The sequence below is a fragment of the Ambystoma mexicanum genome, chromosome 9, assembly GCF_040938575.1.
Source record: "Ambystoma mexicanum isolate Mex_15411 chromosome 9, UKY_AmexF1_1, whole genome shotgun sequence".
NCBI lineage: Eukaryota > Metazoa > Chordata > Amphibia > Caudata > Ambystomatidae > Ambystoma > Ambystoma mexicanum.
Window position 1 is genome coordinate 1,322,116,349 of NC_090931.1, and position 19,452 is coordinate 1,322,135,800.

Here is a 19,452-nt window from a genome sequence, read left to right on the forward strand (position 1 = left end):
TCAAATGTGAGCTCCTGCTCAATCTCCCACATTTGATTCTGCTTTTTAGCCTCATTGGCAAATATACTGGATTTCTTATATATGGCCTCTTTAGTGCCTCCATATGCTTGCAACATGCATTGCCAAATTTGAGTCTCTCCTTTTAGAAAACTGCTCTTTTAGTCTTTCTCTTTCCGGGTTTAGAAACCGTTCCATTTCTCTCTCTCTCTCTGGTATCAGTCTCAGGCGTTATTTCAGTTTGGCGCGGCCGCCAATTCCCCCTGGTGTTCCCTCTGTCCATTGGTGGACTTGCCGGTTCTCGAGGGTGTCTGTCGCTGCTTCTGCGTTCTACCGGTGATGGTCTCCTGCTGCTTTCTGCTTTGCAATTGTTTCTTCACTGTTTTCCTGCTTCCTGAGGCTGTGCTTTTCTGCTTCGTATGGGTTTCCGGTGAGCAAAGCGCTGTTCTCAGACACTGGCAAACGCCCAAGAGCCCTCCCTGGCTTTTGGCGTTATCGCTGTGTCATCCGCTGTCAACCGCCTTCTCCTTTCAGGTTCTCAAGCCGGTTTGCTCCACCGACTGACTTCCAGATATCACTTCACACGAAGGGGAGCAACTCCCTCCTGCCAGCAGCCTGCCTGCGTTTCTTACTTCGGCAGTTTAAATGTCCCGTACACAGGTGTTCGCTCTTTGCCACTAGAGCACTGCCTGTGCTCGTGGATACCTGTGCTCTGCATTACTCCACTCTTCTTCCTCGTCCAGTGTTTTGGGGATTGTGGGAATAGTAGTCCCTTCCTGAAAACACTGTATGAATGTTTGCAATGGGGTTTAAAGGCAAACTAGGTTTGGAAGAAGAGTAGGTGGAATTGGAAAACCTGTGTTTCATAATTTTACAAGTCCAGTTACATTTTGAGAGTTGGACTTTGCGGTGTAACAAAATATTGTTACTACTCTCTCTGGGGGGGGGGGGGCGCGAGTGTAACCATAAGTTTACGAGTTACTACTCCAACATTGGCCTCATAGATACGATTCCCTAACCTCAGCCTGCCCTTTTACAGCACAGGGTCATGGTTTGCTTAAAAAGAGAATAACCAAACCAGTGATTGAAGTGAGCGGTAATGGTCGGGAGCGGTGTTCCACAACATTTATTTTTTTCTTTTTACCATTCCTCTACTTTTTACAACCATATTCACCATTCTATACAGAGGATTTGTCCATTCATGTCCCTTTTGGAATAGGAGCCTTAGTTACTAGTCACTTAGACTAATGCCCCAGCTGCAACACCTGGTCACATGTTCCACTGTGATTCCGCCTACGCTCTCCTCTGCCGAGACCACAGTTCCACTACTTTTTTTGGTACACTTCTACCACTGCACCAAATATGTCACCCATTCCCCCCCCCCCCCCCCCTCTCTCCTTTTCCCGTTTCCCTCCCTGCCCCTTCTCAACAGTGGCAGCCTTTTATTGGAATTCTACAACATCACAAAAGGGACAACATGCATCTGGCTAGACTGTCTCTTTCCGGGTAACTCCCCAGCATTTTAGCCTTGTACCTTTGCTTCGCTTTGTGGATGGCTCTCTTGGTTTCGTGGTAACTGCAGTTGAATAAGGTCTTTATGCTGTTGCAAAGACTCTCCTTGCAGTTCCAGACTGTCTTATAAAGAATTGCAGGCTTTCCAAGAGGAGAGGTGGCTCAGCAGGGTTTCTAAGTGATGGTTTCATTTCCTGTATCGGGGACTGGTGCTTCCTCCCATGCAAGTCCTACTCTCCTCCCTTTAACCATTGCTCACTCATAACTGGGGGCCTAGTTAAAAGGCTTTGGTTTGTCGCTGGGGGTAGCTGCTAGCTGATTTCACCACTTTTCCAGCGCAAACCCCTTCCTCCTCCCACTGTCTCAGACAGGAGTGGACTGGGAACCATAAGAAGCCCTGGAAATAAAGTCCAAAGTGGCCCCATATTACACATTTTCAGCAAGCTCAACCATTTTCCTAAGGGAACATTAGGAAATGGTACAAAAGAGGCCCATGGTGCAGAGGCCTACCGGTAAATCGCCAGAGTTCCCTATAGGCCAGCCCACCCCTGATCTCACAGATAGGTGATCAATGTCCTGCTTGCTCTTTTTCACTGGGTCTTTATCGCCAAGACAATACTCACTGGTGTTCTACTTTGTCTTGTACTTAACCTAGACTTTCCCCAACTATGTGGTTCTCCGCCTCCACTAGTCTTTCTTCCTTTCTGCAGATGTTAGTTTTCCCTTTCGTCGTCACCTTTCCTCTGGAAAGTTTGTCCTCCACCCTGATCTTTGCTCCTCCACTCGCCTCTCAACCTTCCCTTTTTATGATTACCTTCTTAACTCTTCAGCACTCTCCCCTCCTACTTCCTATTTGGCCCGCACTGCCATCTTCCCACCTCCTTCGTCTTCAGCACCCCTGTCTCTTTATCTTTGATCGCCTGTTTCTCTTTTGACTTTCCTCACTTGTCCTCACAGCCTACCTCTACCTCCTTTTACCTATTCACTTCATTTTACTCCTCCAATTCCTTCTGCGCTCTCTCCTCCTTTTCCCCTAGATCCCTATGCACCTTCACCTCCTACCCTTGGTTTTTCCTGCACCATTCCCTCTTAGCAGCTCTGCCTCATCCTTCTTTTCTAACTCCTTCAGCATCGTCACTTCCTCCTGCACCTTCCGCTTCATCTCTTCACCTCCTCTCCACTACTGCAACTCCTTACATCTCTTCTTTCTGCACTTGGAATTTTCTAGCCGTGATTTCCTCTCCCTGGGCTAAGTCATTCCCAAAGGCCTGCAACTGGGACTCCTGATTAGCTTCCATGGGCTTGGCAGGTGCCCAATACATTCCCCTGTTTAGATTTGATGAATTGGTTTGTATGTGTGGCTATGCTTTCGGACCAAACCTTCAAGAACCGGGTCTGCCATCTTCACGTCTTTCAAGAGGCTCATGCGCAGTCAGAGACGGGCACAGGGGCAGGGTGCCAGCCTGCTTCTTGCACGTCTTTCTATTTACTACAGTAGGCTTAAGCAGGTTGTTGAGGCAGAGGGGGCCCCAACACTCCCCAGACACACATGTAGTGGATGCTGGGGCCTGGTCCCCCTAGGTTTTCCACTCCAGACCCTCAAGGTCGGGCAGGAGATTTTGTCACAGGTGGCCCTTTAAGTGACACTGATTCAAATGGGAATATGGTGACACTGGCATTGTAACGAGATTGGTCTGGCACGCTAAATGGCACCGAAGTGTGGGCTGATGGACTGGGCATGCGCTTTGACACTGATGTGATAGCTGATGGTTAGTTAGTATTTGGTTCTCACACAACAGTGGGGGGGGGGGGTTGCATACCAGCCAAAACTATCCAATCCCACCTTAGTATACAAGGTGTGTTCCCATATAAAGTGATCAACAAGAAAGTCCATTATATATTGTATAGTTGGGTAGAAAGCTAGCTAAGCCTTTGGGAGAAAGTTATTTTCCTTGGATCATCTGGCTGTACACCGATTCTATAAAGGAATGAAAGGACTGAATGACACTACATTGACCATGAGAAAAGTGAGTGAAACGCCCCCCTGAAAGCTTATGTTGTCTCTGGCAAACCATTGCATGCAACTCTCTGATATTTATAAAGTGTTTACCTAGGTAGACAGCAATAGGAGCCTGGTACGTAGAGATCTGTTCTACACAAGGCAAATGATTTGCCCGTCTGGATGCATGGTGGACATGAGCGGATCTGCCTCCTGGTGCATTGTGGGTCACAGTGCTGTGAGATATTCCTTGAACATTAAGGTCTTGAGGACATTCTTGAACTGCAAGTGGATTGTGTTTTCCAAAGTGCAGATGCATAACGGGAAAAGACTGATTTTTCAGTTATTTTTTGCCTTCCAAACATTATTTTCGGTTCTAATTCTGTGACGTTGCAGCTTCTGCAATTGCGCTGGCCTCCTGAGATAATTATTTTATCGGTGAGGTGATGCCTGATTTGTATGTGATACAAGCTGTCTTAAGAATATCTGGGCTATGGGTAGCCAATCTACCTCCCTCGGACGTTTTTTGATGGAGAAACTTTGTCTGACTGTGGCATGATGTATTTTGATTGGTGCGGGGCTGGTGTCGGGGATGCCAGAGAGGAGATTTTCTGAACCCAGGGTGTCGCTGCAAGGGGTTTTTGCACCATGATCATGGTTGGTATTAGGCCAGGAGTTCCTTTTTGGCGATGTGGTGATTGATGGACAAGTTGCATTTAATGCTGACTTCTCCTGATTTCGCTAGCCATGTTTTAGTTCATTTTGACTTTCTGAATTGCTGGAGAGCACTAACACAGTTTTGATGAGGTTCAGCTTCAGATATGGGCTAGATATGCAGGATTCAAAAAGCGTGAAAAAGCATTTTAGCCTAAAAATTTCTACAATGCGGCTGACCTTCATGTGTAATTGTCATTTGCGTATTGATTCGTAGCGATGCTCGGTTCACTTAGTTCTAAAAGCTCCATATAATAGTCTGCTTGGTAAGTCTAAAATGCCATGGACTTGAGCTTTAATCAAGACCATGTTTACTGTGTGAATTTACTCCATATTTGTGACCAAAGATGTGTGTGCTGTTCTGTTGGGCACACCAAGTGGAATTCTCTGTGATCATAAATATGTGGGGCAGCCTTCTAGTGATGTCGGGGGATTTATGGAGGGTGGGGGGATTCCCCAGTAGCCCTCTGATGTATCGGCATGGTGGGCAGCTCTGATGTGGGAGCTCCGAAAATGCGTGAATTGCATTCTAATATAGTGCCCCTGGAAAAGGAATTGATTTGAGCTTCTTGTGATGGCAACACAGTGTTGCTACCTGACGATTTGGAAATCTGCCATGGTCAGATTGAATTGCACTTAAAATGAAATGGAACAGGCCGGAAAGCCTGTTTGCTATTTGCTGGCATTCCTTCTGCTCCATAAACTCTAGCCAGATGACAATTCTCGTATATCCTTTTGCAATCTAATAAAGGCAGGGGTACTTCCCAGTAGTGCATTTATTCAGACTGGACTGTTTGAACAAGTGACCCAGGCCCAACATGGAGACTTGGACATGATCGATAGTTACCCTTTCCGTGTTTCCTGATCCAGTCTGCATCACCTGCAGGCAGCTAAGCAAAATTATTTTTATTCACGATGATTTCACATGTGCGAGCAGGTTTATAAAATTGGTTGGTCGGGGACCATATAAATTGAGTCCAAGAGCATCCTACTTAGTCATTTCTTTTCCCTAGATCTTCCAGGTGATGCATCACTGCTAGTCTCTTGTTGACGATGCATTGAATATAAAGTGAGATTTCAAATAGGATGTAAATAGGAATATCCAGAGCTTTGCAAATACTCCTGTTCATAGAATGTAAATGAGAATTCAGAATATTAAATGCTGGTTTTTGTGTGCAAGGTTTGTAGATGGAGTGTGATCCCTATCGTTTAACAATATTTCAATACAGGCTGGGCTCCAGCATCCAATAGTGTGCAGTTGGTTGTGAGTAAATGTTGATGATATCATCTTGCTATTCTCAATTTAGAAACCACTTGCTGCATTCACGAAATGAGAGCGTATTTAGATAAAACCATTTGGTATGATGTCTTATCATGCGTCCGTCAGTCATGAGTATCACATTTATTTTCTTGGGTTGGAAAGAAGCAAATCACTTGACTTCTGCCTTCCAAACATTGTGCCATTGCTGTCTCCACACCTCTCCCGTTCACACATTCGTATGTGAAAAGCGCAACGCGGTCCCCCTTGTGATGAGTTTGTTGCCAGTGACCTTTCAGACTACATCCATCAACAAGATTCTGTAGTAAATCTTGTCCTCGATAGATGTGTGTCCTTCTTTTTTTATTTTCTTCTGAAAGACCTCCGCTGAGGATCAATGTCAAACACAAGAGGGGCGTTCCACAAAATGATATCAAATTGGACTCTAAGGAAGAAACCGAGGAGAGTCGATTTGGCGTTCCTCGTGAGTTTGTTCTGCTTTTTAGCAAAAGCCATGTCCTGTTTCTCGAGCCGAATCTTCTAACTTGAAGATGTTAAAGCACTGACCTTTTCGGAATCGTTCGGGGTGTTCCTTGCTTTCATGCCTGATGTCTCTTGAATGTCCCCATTATCCTTCTCCCAAATGGCGCCAAGTGCAGGGGCCAATTTTAAAGGTCATTTGGAATGGTTTATCTGCATGTCAGTGCTGAGCTGGGAATCTTGCAGATCTTTGATCTTCCCGTCACTGTCGAGTGCCTTTAGAAATGGGTTTACTGTTCTAAAAAAAAAGGCTTAATGACATGGTGGCTGAATGGCTTCAATGGGAAATTGCAGTAATTGCATGTACTGCGTGATAAGGTTGCGACACACTTAACCAGCAGGGATGGGGACAGATGGCATGACTGTCCAGGTCTGCAGACTGCATATACCGTGAGAGCCAAAAGCAGTGTATTGTAACAAGGGTGTCATTTGGGGCCAGCAATTGCTAACCCTGAGGTGCTTGTTGCACATAGTGTGCACCACTTTTCAGCCCCTGCATATACCAAATACAGCCAAGTTACATCCAGATGCATGCTGGTTACAGATGCAGGCGCTGATGTTTTCATGGGTCCAGGAGTGACGTCTCGTAAGGTCTTGGAAAGGTTCTACAGGTCCGGAGAGGAGTTACGGTGTTAACAATGCATTTCACTAATGTGGAGAATTTGCAACTGCCTAAAATGGCACCCCCTGAATTTAGGTTTTTGATTATGCCCTATATGGTGTTGGCCAAACATAGAGAACCCCTTTCACCTAAACTTGCTGTATTCAACTACTTCATTTTTTGGTTTTTTGCTATATTCTGCCCACCACAAAAACCCACTAAACTCTGTCCTCTGGGTGACACTTCTCCCATGACTCCCACTTTCATGGCAGTGAAGTCATGAACACACTATCACATGGCAACGTCCCATGCCTGTAGCTAGTTTAGCTAAAGTTATTTCTTCCTTCTCTACTATAGTAGCCTCCACCTGAGTCTGAATAGCAGTCACGTCTCAGATATGATCCTTGGCTACATCAAATACTAAACCCTCCGGTCTGGGGTTTCATAATGATGACAAATATTTGTATTCAAGCTCCATTGAAAGTTATTAAATGCATTTTAACTTTGTCATGCAAAATCACTGTGGATATCCTCAAACCTCGCCCTCCCCCCCTGCTACTTCCCAGTGGGCCCATGAGCTCAAACCTTAGCTAAGTGTGCCATGTTATTGGGTTCATTGTGGGAATTGTAGCCACTGCGTACATCTGTACTTTTGGGCATGAAGTAACATTGCATTTCAATAACTAAACTCCAGGGTGTTTTTGTACAACCTGTGGACGTTTCTAAGCGTTTCTTTTCCCTATTGTGGTTGCTGAAGAGTCGCGCACTGTGAGATCCTAGCAAAGCAAACACTATTCCTTAAACCGAACCCAAAATGTTTCCCAGTTTTAAAAAAAATCTTTCATAATGCCAGGGTATCACCAGAACCCTCGAGTCATCACAATACATTATGTAAAAATGAAGTTAAGCCAGAAAACCCAGGTAGAAGGAACACCATAAAGCCAACCAGAAGCATTTCCAAACTCGGGGCCCAAACGGAAAATTTACAAGAGAATAACGCCAAGATATTTTCTTAATGGGCGTTTCTTCACTTTACCATTGATGAACAAGAGAGGACGCAAATCTCGTTCCTCAGGTGAAGCATCCAAAGGAGCCAAAGACATGGTCTGTGTTTCGCCTTTTTGTTAGGGTGATTGCGTAGACCACATTTCTTACTATTGCTTAAGTAGGAGGGATGGCCCACTCCGACTGCCTTATGTGCAGTTCAGCAAGGTTCTAACTTGATGTTATGTTACTGCTCTTTGCACCATGATCTGCTGCCATTTGCATGGTTTTGAGTTGCTCTGTGAGATCTGAAAGCGAGCGGGGGAGGGGGTGTTGGGTACCTTGGGGGTGAGGTAAAATGCAAGGTAGCTTTCCTGTTCTGTTGTTGCGTGTGCATACCAGAGTACCCTGGGCTGTGTGTGTATTGGTCTGTTTCTGTTTCTCGGTGTTCCTTGTCGAAAGCATAGAAGCATGTGTCCAGAGGAGATCCGCGTGAGTCTGTGGTGCCTGTATGTTTTTGTAATTTTTTTTTTATTGTATATGGTTAAAAACACAAAACATTTCGACCTTTTACAATAGGAAAACACCAATTCAATATCACAAAGATACAGTACATAACATTTCTCAATATTAAAATGGACCAAATTCCTTCGAATTCACATATAAAACCACATAATATGTTACAGAAACAAAAGCAAGAAGAAAACAAAACGGCAAAAAACAAGAAAGCCTATCCCCAAGTATAATGAAACTAGATGTTCTTATATGGATTATCTCGGAAAAGTAAAATCTCACACGGCTACAGCTACGGAAATGTGCTTTAATCCGAACAATCGTTCCCATAGTGTCATTATTAATAAAATTCACAGAGAAAATGTCATCTAAAATATAAAATGCGATTATATAGAAGTGGGGGGACACAAACATCATTTGTTTCCAGTTTACTTAAGTCCCCACAATTACAATTCTGAATGTAAGATCAGATGTCGGAAACCCTACAGCTTAGAGAATAGATTGACAATATTCTGCATACTGCCTCATCGCTGTTTCTTTATTTTGCTCATACAGGGCGGCAAGATCACCATACAAAGATTGTTCCAGGGGATCCACTATTTTTTGCATGAGATTTCCATTTACCTTTAGGGATCAACGAATTCATGACAAATTGAAAACTAATTGCCACCACAAGGGTGCAATTCGGAAGCTTAAACTTCCTCCTCCAAATTGGTGCCTAAAGATCATTTGATTTCTCGAACACCCAGGGCTGCATAATGTTGATGCTGTAAAGCAACTTCGGGATCACTTTTCCTTCATAAAATGTAAGTAGGGGCCATGGTGAGCATTTCCCATATTTGCAATTTATTTTACAGGGGGTGTGCGACAAAGTCCTACTATAGCAAACATTATTTTGGGACACTAAGAGACAGAACTGCTGTGAGACACTAGGCATCAAAATGAGTGCAACACAAGATAGGGTGGGACACACTGGAAGGCTTTGTCTCTTAACCTAGTAATGGGCCGGTTTCCATCTGGCCAAGGGAATGTGGGAAGGGTGACATAGCAAGCAGGCATCACCCATGCATTTGTCATCTGGGCAGTGTGCATAATGCTAAAGTTTTCCCATTAACTCGTACTAGGATGCCCGCAGAGCATGGCCATAGCATCTCGGACAGATCTATGCCCTGAGAAGAGACCTTGGCTCAAGCCAGGATTCTGAGGAAGTGACAGGTCTGCCCCTGGGCTTCCCTGGGTCCTGCAGATGTGAGACACAAATGATGAATCCAAAGCATAGCCCTATGAGGAGGGAAGTGTGCAATTGAGAGTATGCCCAAACATTCTTCTTCACTGGGATTTCTCACTTGTAGGGAATGTAGGCAATCCCATGCTGACGTAGCACAATCACTTGCAGTGTAATCCAAGATTGTACAGACAAGGATAGGATGGGACTTTATCTGATGTTTGGAGACTTTTAAAAGCCAGGAATTTTGCTAGCAGTTTTCTCTTGATTCCATCCATTGGATTCCTTTTGAAGATGTCCAACTATCTTGGAGAGACTAATCACCCCTGTAGGCTGGCTTCAGTAGTGAGAACCAACGGTTGTGCAGTATCTAGATCCACACCTACGAGTAGGTGATCCACCATTGTAATCCTTAGTATCAGGGTGTCATACTGAATAGACTCTGAGGGCCAGTGGCAGAGAACATGGCTGAACAAAAGATTCAGATAAAGTCTCGCCTATGCCACTCTGAAAATATGGATGTCGCCATATCGCCCAACACCTGAAGACAGAAACTTAAGATTCTGACCATCAAGGAGTGTTGATTGACGACTCTGGAGCTTGTGGTCTGGACAAAGATGACCGCATCCTAACCATGCGAATATCGCATCCAGGCCTATAAACTCTAGCAACGTGAGTGGGTACCTGCTGTGACTCCTTCGAATTGATGATCCTCTCATTGCGACGTAGTTAATTATGAACTCTTGAGTGTTTTCCAGTGCCTACCAGTAGGATGAGCCTGTCACCCAAGTAGGGACCCTTTAGTGTATATAAGGGGGGACATCGGAGGTGCCAACAGCTTTTGTGAATACTGTCCAATTCTTCTTTAGGCCTAAAAAGAAGACCAGAAAATGAATATGCTAGCCATTCATTGCAAAGTGTACGAACTTTTGATCTAAAGGATGGATTGGAAAGTGGAAATCTGCATTATCAAGATCTATAGGTGCCAACGCAAAATTTGGAAAACAGCATTGCAATGGCATCTTTGGACAAATCAGGAAAAATGTGTTTATATTCTTGAGATCCAGAACCAGATGAAACAGTTTCCAACAGTATTTATTTATTTGTATAGTCCTGGGAGCCCTTGGGCATCAGGGCGCACAAATACACGGAAGGACTTTTGATAGACGGGATAGAACATACAAGCATAAGATTTCAGAGTTTTCCTAGTTGGTGCATACTAACCCATTTTAAACAGTAACGTTTTCAATTGAGGCTGTTAGTCGAGGTTTGCGTGGCAGCGCATTCCACATCTGTGCAGCCCTCGTGGGGAAGGCTCTGCCGAGTTCCCAGGCCTTTCTGAATCTGAACGTTTTTATTGTTCCCAAGTTAGCTTATCTTAGAGCCTGGTTGAGAACGTAGGCAAACATCCGGGTCTTTAGATAATTAGCGGCATCCCCATAAAGATATTTATGGACATTGTTGGTTGTTTTGAAGTGGAAACGAGACACAATGGGCAACCAATGAAGGAATTCTCTCCCAGCAGACACATGTTCCCGTCTGGGAATGCCCTTCTTGATCCTGACTGCATCGCTTTGGAGCCTTTGCAGCCATTGGATGCATTTTATTTTTTGGCCCAACCAGCAGGGAGTTACAGTAATCAATTTGTGATAGAATAATGGCTCTACCAATCGAGGCACTGTTTTCTTCTGAGATGAATGGTCGCATATTCCTCATCAGTTTCAGGTAGTAGTTGCACTTTTTTACTGTGTCGGTAGTCTGTGCCTCCGTGTTAATGTCTGCATTGAAGAATACCCCTAGGGTCTAACTTTGTGCGCCACTGTGATAACGGCATCTTTGATACACCAATGTCTGTATTTGTGACCCAGTTTTGCTCTGGCCGCTGGGCTCCCAAATTATAGCAGTTCGGTCTTTGATTCATTGAGGCAGAGCCAATGCTTTGTGTCATCCAACTCTCTATTGCATCAAAGAGCCTGGCCAGGTTCTCAATGTCCTTTCCATGATCTCCACTGATCTCTAGAATCAGTTGGGTGTCATCAGCATCGTTTTTAAACATAACTCCATATGACTCAAGCAAGTCACAGAAAGGCCTGATGTTGAGATTAAACAGGTTTGATGAGATGCAAGCACCGTGTGGAACTCTGCGCCAAATGGGGGCTGACTGCGAAGAGACCCCATCCCATGAGATTGTGGATTGCCTATTGCATAGAAAAGATTTAAACCAGTTCGTAGCCTGGGACTCGCACTGCCCTACCTTCACGAGTTTGTCTATGAGGTGGTTGTGGTCTAACAGATCAAACGCTGCTGATAGGTCGAGAAGGATCAGAAGTCCATTCTTTTCCCTGATCAGCTAGTTCTATCATGTGTGTCTGCAGGTCTAGCAGGGTGGTCTCCGTACTAAAATGGGCCCTAAAACCTGATTGTTCATTATGAAGTATTTGTGCTGTCGCCAGGTATCCCTGAAATTTGTTTTTGTGGCCATTTCATCAAGAATCTTCAACAGGATGGGCCTTCGATTCTACACATCCTTTGGATCCAAGCCTGCCTTCTTTACTAGTGGCGAGACAGTAACTATTTTTATTTTGTCTGGTACTGAGGCATAGTCAAAGGATGAGTTGATCAGTCTTGTGAGAAAGGGTGCAAATTCCTTGCTATGCTCTAGGATGAACGTGGAATGCATACTTGACAAGGTGGAGTCCATTTCCAGGATAGTCACGTGTTTGAATACAAAACTTGGTTAATCGCATGGCCCATTCAGGGTGTCTACTGCCTGGGGCTGTTTAAGTGCTCTATTGTCTAAGTCCTTTTCAATTTTATCCCGAGCAAATTTGATTTTGTTTGCAAAAGCCATTTGCACATCATTAGTCCTTTTCTGTGGGATGAAAGGGGTGGGATAGGGAACAGTAAGAGTAATGAAGAGAAAGCTTGCCCGTCAATGTGCACTTTGGAGATGGTGCATTTCTGCATGAGAAATATCTCAGCCTGGCAACATCCTGAAGCAAGGGCAGTGGCTGGGAAGAAATACTTGCTGGTAGAAAAGTGTTGCAAGGTATTTTACTGACCCCGGAGGGCATGCTGAGATTAGAAGCTGAGAATATCTACACCTGACACGAAATTCAAGCAAAGGAGGAGAAATAATTTCTGGTAGGAGATTTCGTCAATGAGTGATCAAGGTGTTGTGTTCCTAGGGCAGAAGCTGCCAAGAATTGGCTGGACACTATCTCTAAAGCTTTCTATTGGAAGCAAGAGGCGTACTGGCCACTGTAATCCTGAGACTATACCTTCGCTTTGATTGGGGAATTCTGGGAAGATTAGTATTCCCATAGTTGCAGTGCTTTGAATTAACCCATCTTGGCACTGTTTTGCTTAGATTGTTATCATGGAATAATATCCTGTTTTTTTGTTTGTTTAAAGACCACACTTCGTAAGTTGATCAGAACCTTATCCAGACCAAAAACAGAAAGCTTGTTTCAAGTTTAGTTATGACTCTGTTAATCCTACACCAGATATCGTGGAGATTTTTTTTTTCATGATCCCATGATTGTGCTAATTTTTTTACACGTACCGTTGGGTCCAGCACAGAAAGGAGCAAGATGTTTATTTTTTTTCTATTTTTGTATCTTTGCTACCTGTTTGTATTGACAATTCATTTAATTTCAAGAAATGCTTACTGCAGCAATTCATCATGAGGCTACTGCAGGAAAGGAATGTTTCTATTTCTGCAATGTTTAAACAACATGCTTTTGAAAGTGTATATTCAGGGCCTGATTTGTGGAACGTTTTCCTATGCGATTGCGCCATTATAAAATACTTCCATGAATCAGGCCATCAGTGTAAATATCACTTCTATAGTTAGTAGAAAAATGTGTTGTGCAGGATTATTTTGAATGGGCATCTGTGCCGAGTGGCTGCAGTGCCCATTTCCGTAGTTCCTGGCTGCTCAAGGACGTTTGAGTCATTACCACATAGAGATCGCGAACATGCACTCAGACAATGCGAGTGTTTGGAGTGCAGTTAATAACAACTGGTATTGACTGCATTCGGACTAAAAAAGGAGACAGGGAAACCATGCAATTTCCACACAAGAATTATTTTTGCACGACGCTCACTTTCTGGGGCCATCTTTTTCCAATTACAACATTCAATTTAACACACCAGAGAAACATTGTGACAAGTCCTTGAATGGTGTCACTTCTCCCCTAGGCGGAGCCGCTTCACATGAGGCCGGGGAGGTGAGGCCACTACCCAATAGTCCCCTTGGGGGTGTTACTCAGCATGGGACTAGGGACGACTATCCGTGGAGAACGCAGTATATCCAGACTATACCACAACCTACCTAATCCTCCTACCCTATACAGTTATACAGGGTATCCTAGTTCCCCACACGTCCATGTACTTGTGTAAGGTAGGTAATCCAACCTCCTTAAACGGTATTGAGGCGAGTAAGAGTAGGGACTACATATGTGAGTCATGAAAGACTGGGACGAAGAAGAACTCAAGTAACCCAGTTTAGAATAACAACAGTACCAAGATGAAGATGAGGCACAGAGTAATGAATGCTCTGCAGAACCAAAAACAGCATTCAAGTCAATATGGACAATCTGTGAGTAACTGGAACATAAAAAGGGAAGGACTAAAAATAGCATTCAGGCCCTCCCTCAAGGAGCCGCAGGTAGTTGGCGGTGCAGCGAAGGGAGACTGAGATGCGAGGTGAGAAGATAAAGCCTCTGAAAAGGGTCCGAAGAAAAAGGAGCCTTCTCCCGACTGGAAGCAGGCTGTTGATCCTGAAAGAAGAAAACGGACTACACGGTCCACATCGGAAAGGCAGGCCAGCAGGAGCTATGGCGATGCTGCAGCGGACCACGTGGAGAGCATGGGATGGAAGAGATAGTCCTGGGACCGGCCAGAGCCCTACGGAAGCTCCCTGGAGGTAGGGGCTTGCCAGGGCTAGCTGGTGGGGACAGAAGGGTCTGTGGACCTATAATGGATGGTCGTACCCTAGAGAACATGGCTGAGAATAGAGCGTAGTTAAGAGACTTTGAACAAGCAATTGCACCTGAAGTTAAGGGTCTGGGACCCCCAAGTACAAAAAAGAAGGTATAGCAGTTCTATGGACAATAGCAGTACCTGGCAGGATAGTGAAACAGGTCTGCTATACAATCAGCAGAGAAGCCTAAGAAAGACCAGGGGACGGGAATCACTCCCTTCTGGTGTTGCGAGAAGCTGCAGAAAAGCCAGTGGAAAGGGAGTCATTTCACCTGGAATTTTGAGAAGCCTGAAAGGAACCAGGGAAGGGAGTCATTCCCCATGGTGCTTAAAAGACATGACATCTGGTATTACGCAAAAGACACCTCACAGACGGAAGTCTGAATAAGATCCATGGGAAGAGAGTCATACCCCCTAGGATAGAAGCGGAACACCTGGAGAGGGGGGGGAGATACTCTCCAGGGATACAACAGTAAAATCAGAAATCATGGTCAATAAGGAATACTGATGTTTTGGGAGTTGAACCAAGAACCTGTAGTCCTCTTTAAGACATTTTACTTGGAACTTTTTCACCTTGGAAAAGGATCGTGACCTGGGGAAGGGAGGCATTCCCTCGGAACAGTCCCTTGTTTCACTGGAACCAGAGCTCGCTCTCCAGAAGAAGGGAGCTATTCTTCTGCACAAAGAAGACTCACCAATCCTTTAGTTAAAAAGTGTAAGGGAAGGAAATAGGTTTCTGTCAAAGGACGGTGAACTTTTTATTTCCTGGACATCCTGACCGTATCCTTAGTCTATCTTATAGAGAAAATGTTTACTTTTACATCGCACCTAATCATGTTACCGTTCCTGTTCAACCAAATTTGCAATTAAAATGCTCATTTTATGAGGCAAACCTGTTATTTAAATACTACAAAATATAACCAGGTTTAATTTACTAGCTCACTTTGTGTATTTCCTTTACTCAATATTAAACATTTATTTACCTCAACTCCAAAACATGTTTTGCTTTTACCACTGTGTGCTAATAGCCTTGTAGACTTCGAGAGGGCTCCCTATCCTTAAGGATAATGACCCTTAACCATCTTTTGGCCCTCGGCTTCCTTTTCGGGGCATAACATAGGGCCTGGGTCACCACCCTGCAAAAAATTACCTCACCCTCTGTATATAAGGCATGTTGTAACCTCCTTTATCAAGAGGGTGTCAACTACAGAAGGGTGCAGTTTTCATATAAATATTTAAAAGGTCTGTTTTGTTTTGTGATGGGCACTATTGGTTTACACCGTTCTTTTTTTAAATTTTTATAGCAAGGCAAACCGGAGCTCACAAGTGCATTTAGGAAAAGATTAACGGGTGCTCCAAATTGTTTGATCCCTCAAATGGTGGGGTCTATTGTAAGATTCTGTAGAGGCTGGCAAATCATTGCTGAAATCCGTTTCGAGGAATCCTGACTGAGGAAACCAAGCCGTTAGGCATTTTAAAAGCTCACTTGAGACTCACATTCACATTTCCATCTGCAGGTCTGACCGTGACGATTAGAACTTACCTTCACGCCCATGTGGGAGCTCATGGGTAGGAACCTAAATATTTTGTGCTCGGCTTCTTTGAATCCAAGTTTCAGCCTACCCTCTTATATTGTGTTAATATCTGCCTAAACAGCTTTAAGAAAACACCTATAAATCACTAAAACGTTATGACCTGCCAACCACAGAAGCCTGTTACCAGAGACTAGAGAAGACACACCAGTATATTAATGGAGAAATAACAATACAGCGAAGATCCTTGAAAGAGAACAAAAACTTCTAATATCAATTAAGGAAATAAATTGAGACACAAGGGAAATTAATGGACAGTACCACCCTTCTTCAGACTGAAAAACAAAGAATGGGGCAGATTGTTCAAATTAAGGGAGAGGTATGGGCTGATTTCTTTCTTATGCCTGCGCTTGTCACACGAGTTAACACTTTGTTATGGTAGTCATAATGGGTAAAAGATGTGGATATCATGATAATATAATCTAACTTTATTTTATGTGCAATTATCTGCAAAATCTTTTCTTCTGTCCCTTTTCTCCTGGCCCCACTTTCCTCTCCTCCTCTGTTTGCTCTTAACATTCTCTCTAGCGCTCCATCCCCTCAATTCCCCTTTTTCCTATCTTCTCGTTGGTGTCTTGGACAGATATACCAGCACTTTCCCAAGGGACCTTGGATTATGTACACCACCCCTGCCATACCCTCAGTTGTTGCCACTGCTGCAGAAGTCAGGGTCTTCTATGAGTGCTCTGTGTAATGCAGACTGAGGAACACGACCGAAGCACCTGCTATCCTGCATTATCTAATTCATTCCTGGATCTCTACTGGTGCAAATTGAGGGTTGGTCTGCCTGTAGAGAGGGTCACTGTCAAGCCCATCGTGTTGTCCTGACCTCATAACTTTTATGAAACAATCAGTCTTTGCTGCCAACATATCTACCACCTGTCATCTCTGGCGGAAAAACCGAAGATATGATTTAGCTAGTTGTCTTCTGGGATCCGAGGGACCCTAAGGACCAGATACTCCACAGGAAGCTCCTGTGCTCGCAGTTGTTTTGGTATCAGGGCATCTGAATAGCATACTGATCCCACCAGACAACTCGCTCCTCCATTCTGCAGGGAGACCGATTCGTTGTTCCTGTTGCCACAGTGCATGAGGCCTTGAATGATTTCTCATGCAAAGCCCCGCAGAGAGAATCCTGTTTGGGACTAGCACCTGCTCATTCAGACTCTGCCGGCTATACTCGTTATAGCAGCCTCCATCCTCTGGCTGAATTGAAGTTAGAGGGTGCATGCGCTTAACGTTCCTGCAAAGGACTGCAGATTGCCCCACGTTCGGCACAGGCAGATTGCCCCATATTCGGCACGGGAAGATCACACTGTGAAGTGGTTTGCCACACATTTGCAGGATGGTGAGGGACCACACTGTGAGGTGGAGCTGCCATTACCCTTCTGCTTGACTTCCAAAAGACATTAAGGCTCTATAAACCGTCTGTCTCTGCTAATCCAGGTCCAATTGCTTTCAGTTACTAGCAGGAGATTAAGGATTGGCACCTCGTAGAGGGCCAGGGAAATTCCAGACCACCCAAACATTATTATAGGTATCACATTAATGAAGTGTCCTATAAAAGAACCTGGGCTCTGCAGAGAGTGTGGCAGACAGGTACAGAGACTAGGGAGTGGATGAGCACCCACCGAAAAGAGATCAAATCATATATTTGGGGGGAATAAAGGCTGGCTAGGAAAACTGCTAAAGGGAAGGCCTATGTGTTACTTGGGTCAGTGTCTGAAAAGCATTGTGAGCCGGGTATGGAAACATAGTGAGAAATAGCTGTAAGACTGGCCCAGGAGGACAAGTCATAGCTGGTGGATAACTCATGGCATGACAAAATCCTAAGGAAGGAAAGTGTGACAAGGTATCCTACTGGCTCAGTAGGGCATCTGAGCTTAGAGGGTGGAACAGTTTACCCCTCACATGAACCCCAAGCAAAGGGGGAGAAATGCTTGCTGGTATGAGATTTGGACAATACGTCTGCAGGATTCTGCCGCCCTAGGACAGTCGCTGTCAAACACGTGGCTGAACACTAGATCCCAGGTCTGTGTGTCTGACGAAATAAGTGTACTGGATGTATCATAGAAGTTTATCCCAACACTATACACACAAAATGAATGAAATTAATACCATGTTTCCTTTTGATCCTACGCCAGATATCTTTTAATCTATGTGCTCTCTCACCTTCTTTTGTAACTGTTTTACATGGAAAACACATGTGCTAAACTCACTGGAGCTGCAGTTGAAGCCTCATGAAGAATGTGCACTCTTCTGCCTTTTTCCAGCATTCCCCTGCAGGATTTCTCATTTGGAGCGCTTCCGAACCCCTTGCCCTATTCCTGTTGGCTGACCCTTTAACACTGAGATCCTCCGCAAGCCTTGCAATATTCTTCCCTGTTTCACCCATGCATTCTACCACCTCTTGAGTATTTTTGTATGGTACGAGGGCTTCTGGGATGGAGGGCTGAGAGCAGCACAGATGGTTTTGTGATGTTAAAGCAGCTGTAGAAGACAAAGGGTAACTCTGTCCCTCCCCTTTTTCTAGCAATCATCAGAACAGCAGAAAATACAACTCCTCCCTGCACTTGAAGCCTCTGAGCGCTTAAGAGGGCCACGGCATACAACTTCATTAAAGGATTAAACGTTACTGGGCACAAGGACACCTAGCAAGAGCGAAAGATGAAGATGCAGTGAAAAGGTAAGAAAAGACTCTGTAATGAGAACGTATGCAGAGGTTGGAGATGGGGCCAAGTGGTTAAGGTACTACAGTACAATCCTTGTTTTGGAAAATTATCCCAAATTGTGTGATGCTGGACAAAAGTTATGACCCACTAAATTGAAGGAAACTGGTGTGTTGTGTGGAAAGAAGGAATTATTCTCATTATAAATTACATTTTTCACACTATAGTCACACCTGTAGCTTTATGGGGTGCAATTAAAGGCCCCAAACCAACAGAACTGCAGGGCCATGTCATTACCAAAGGAAAAGCAGCATTTTAATTGACAAAGGCAGAAGAAATTGAAAGGTTCCTTTCTAATTAAAAACTGGATTTTTAAACACTGACACCAAAACGGCTTTTCATGTGTGTTTGCAAGTTAAAGCAAGACATGAGAAAAATGTTCCCCTGCCAACATAAAGATGTCAGTGAAAAGACATGGTGTTGACAGAAAGTAATGTATGTTATGCTTCATGTGCAAAATACAGATAAACATTTGAAAAGAAAGGTCCACTTGGTTGACATGAAATGTTCCTGTAGGCCTGAGGCAGACTATACATGTCTTTCTGCAGTGGATATCTAGAGAAAGCTAAAACAAAAATCTAATCTGAGTGCAAAGTGGAAAAACACATCACTTTGCTGGCTGAGAAATAAATGCAGCATTTTCACTGAAACTGCCACCCATTGAAAGGGGGTTTACTGTGACAATTCAGACCCACTTTGCAGCAGAAAAACAGCTGATTATTAAAAGTGTACTTTATTAAGGACTGAAACAGCCCTGTACTTTCAGCTGTCACCTTTAAATAGAAAAACAATGCAGTGTGAA

General features: G+C 44.2%; 1 protein-coding gene across 4 annotated transcripts in view; it reads left to right on the forward strand.

Annotated features, from left to right (window-relative positions):
• Positions 1-19,452, forward strand: part of LOC138489101 (uncharacterized) — a 501,288-nt gene that overhangs the window by 164,520 nt on the left and 317,316 nt on the right. For all 4 annotated transcript variants that reach the window (XM_069616698.1, XM_069616695.1, XM_069616697.1 and 1 more), the window contains exon 2: positions 18,455-18,607. The gene's annotated coding sequence lies outside the window, so the exon portion shown is untranslated. The remainder of the gene's footprint in view (positions 1-18,454; positions 18,608-19,452) is intronic.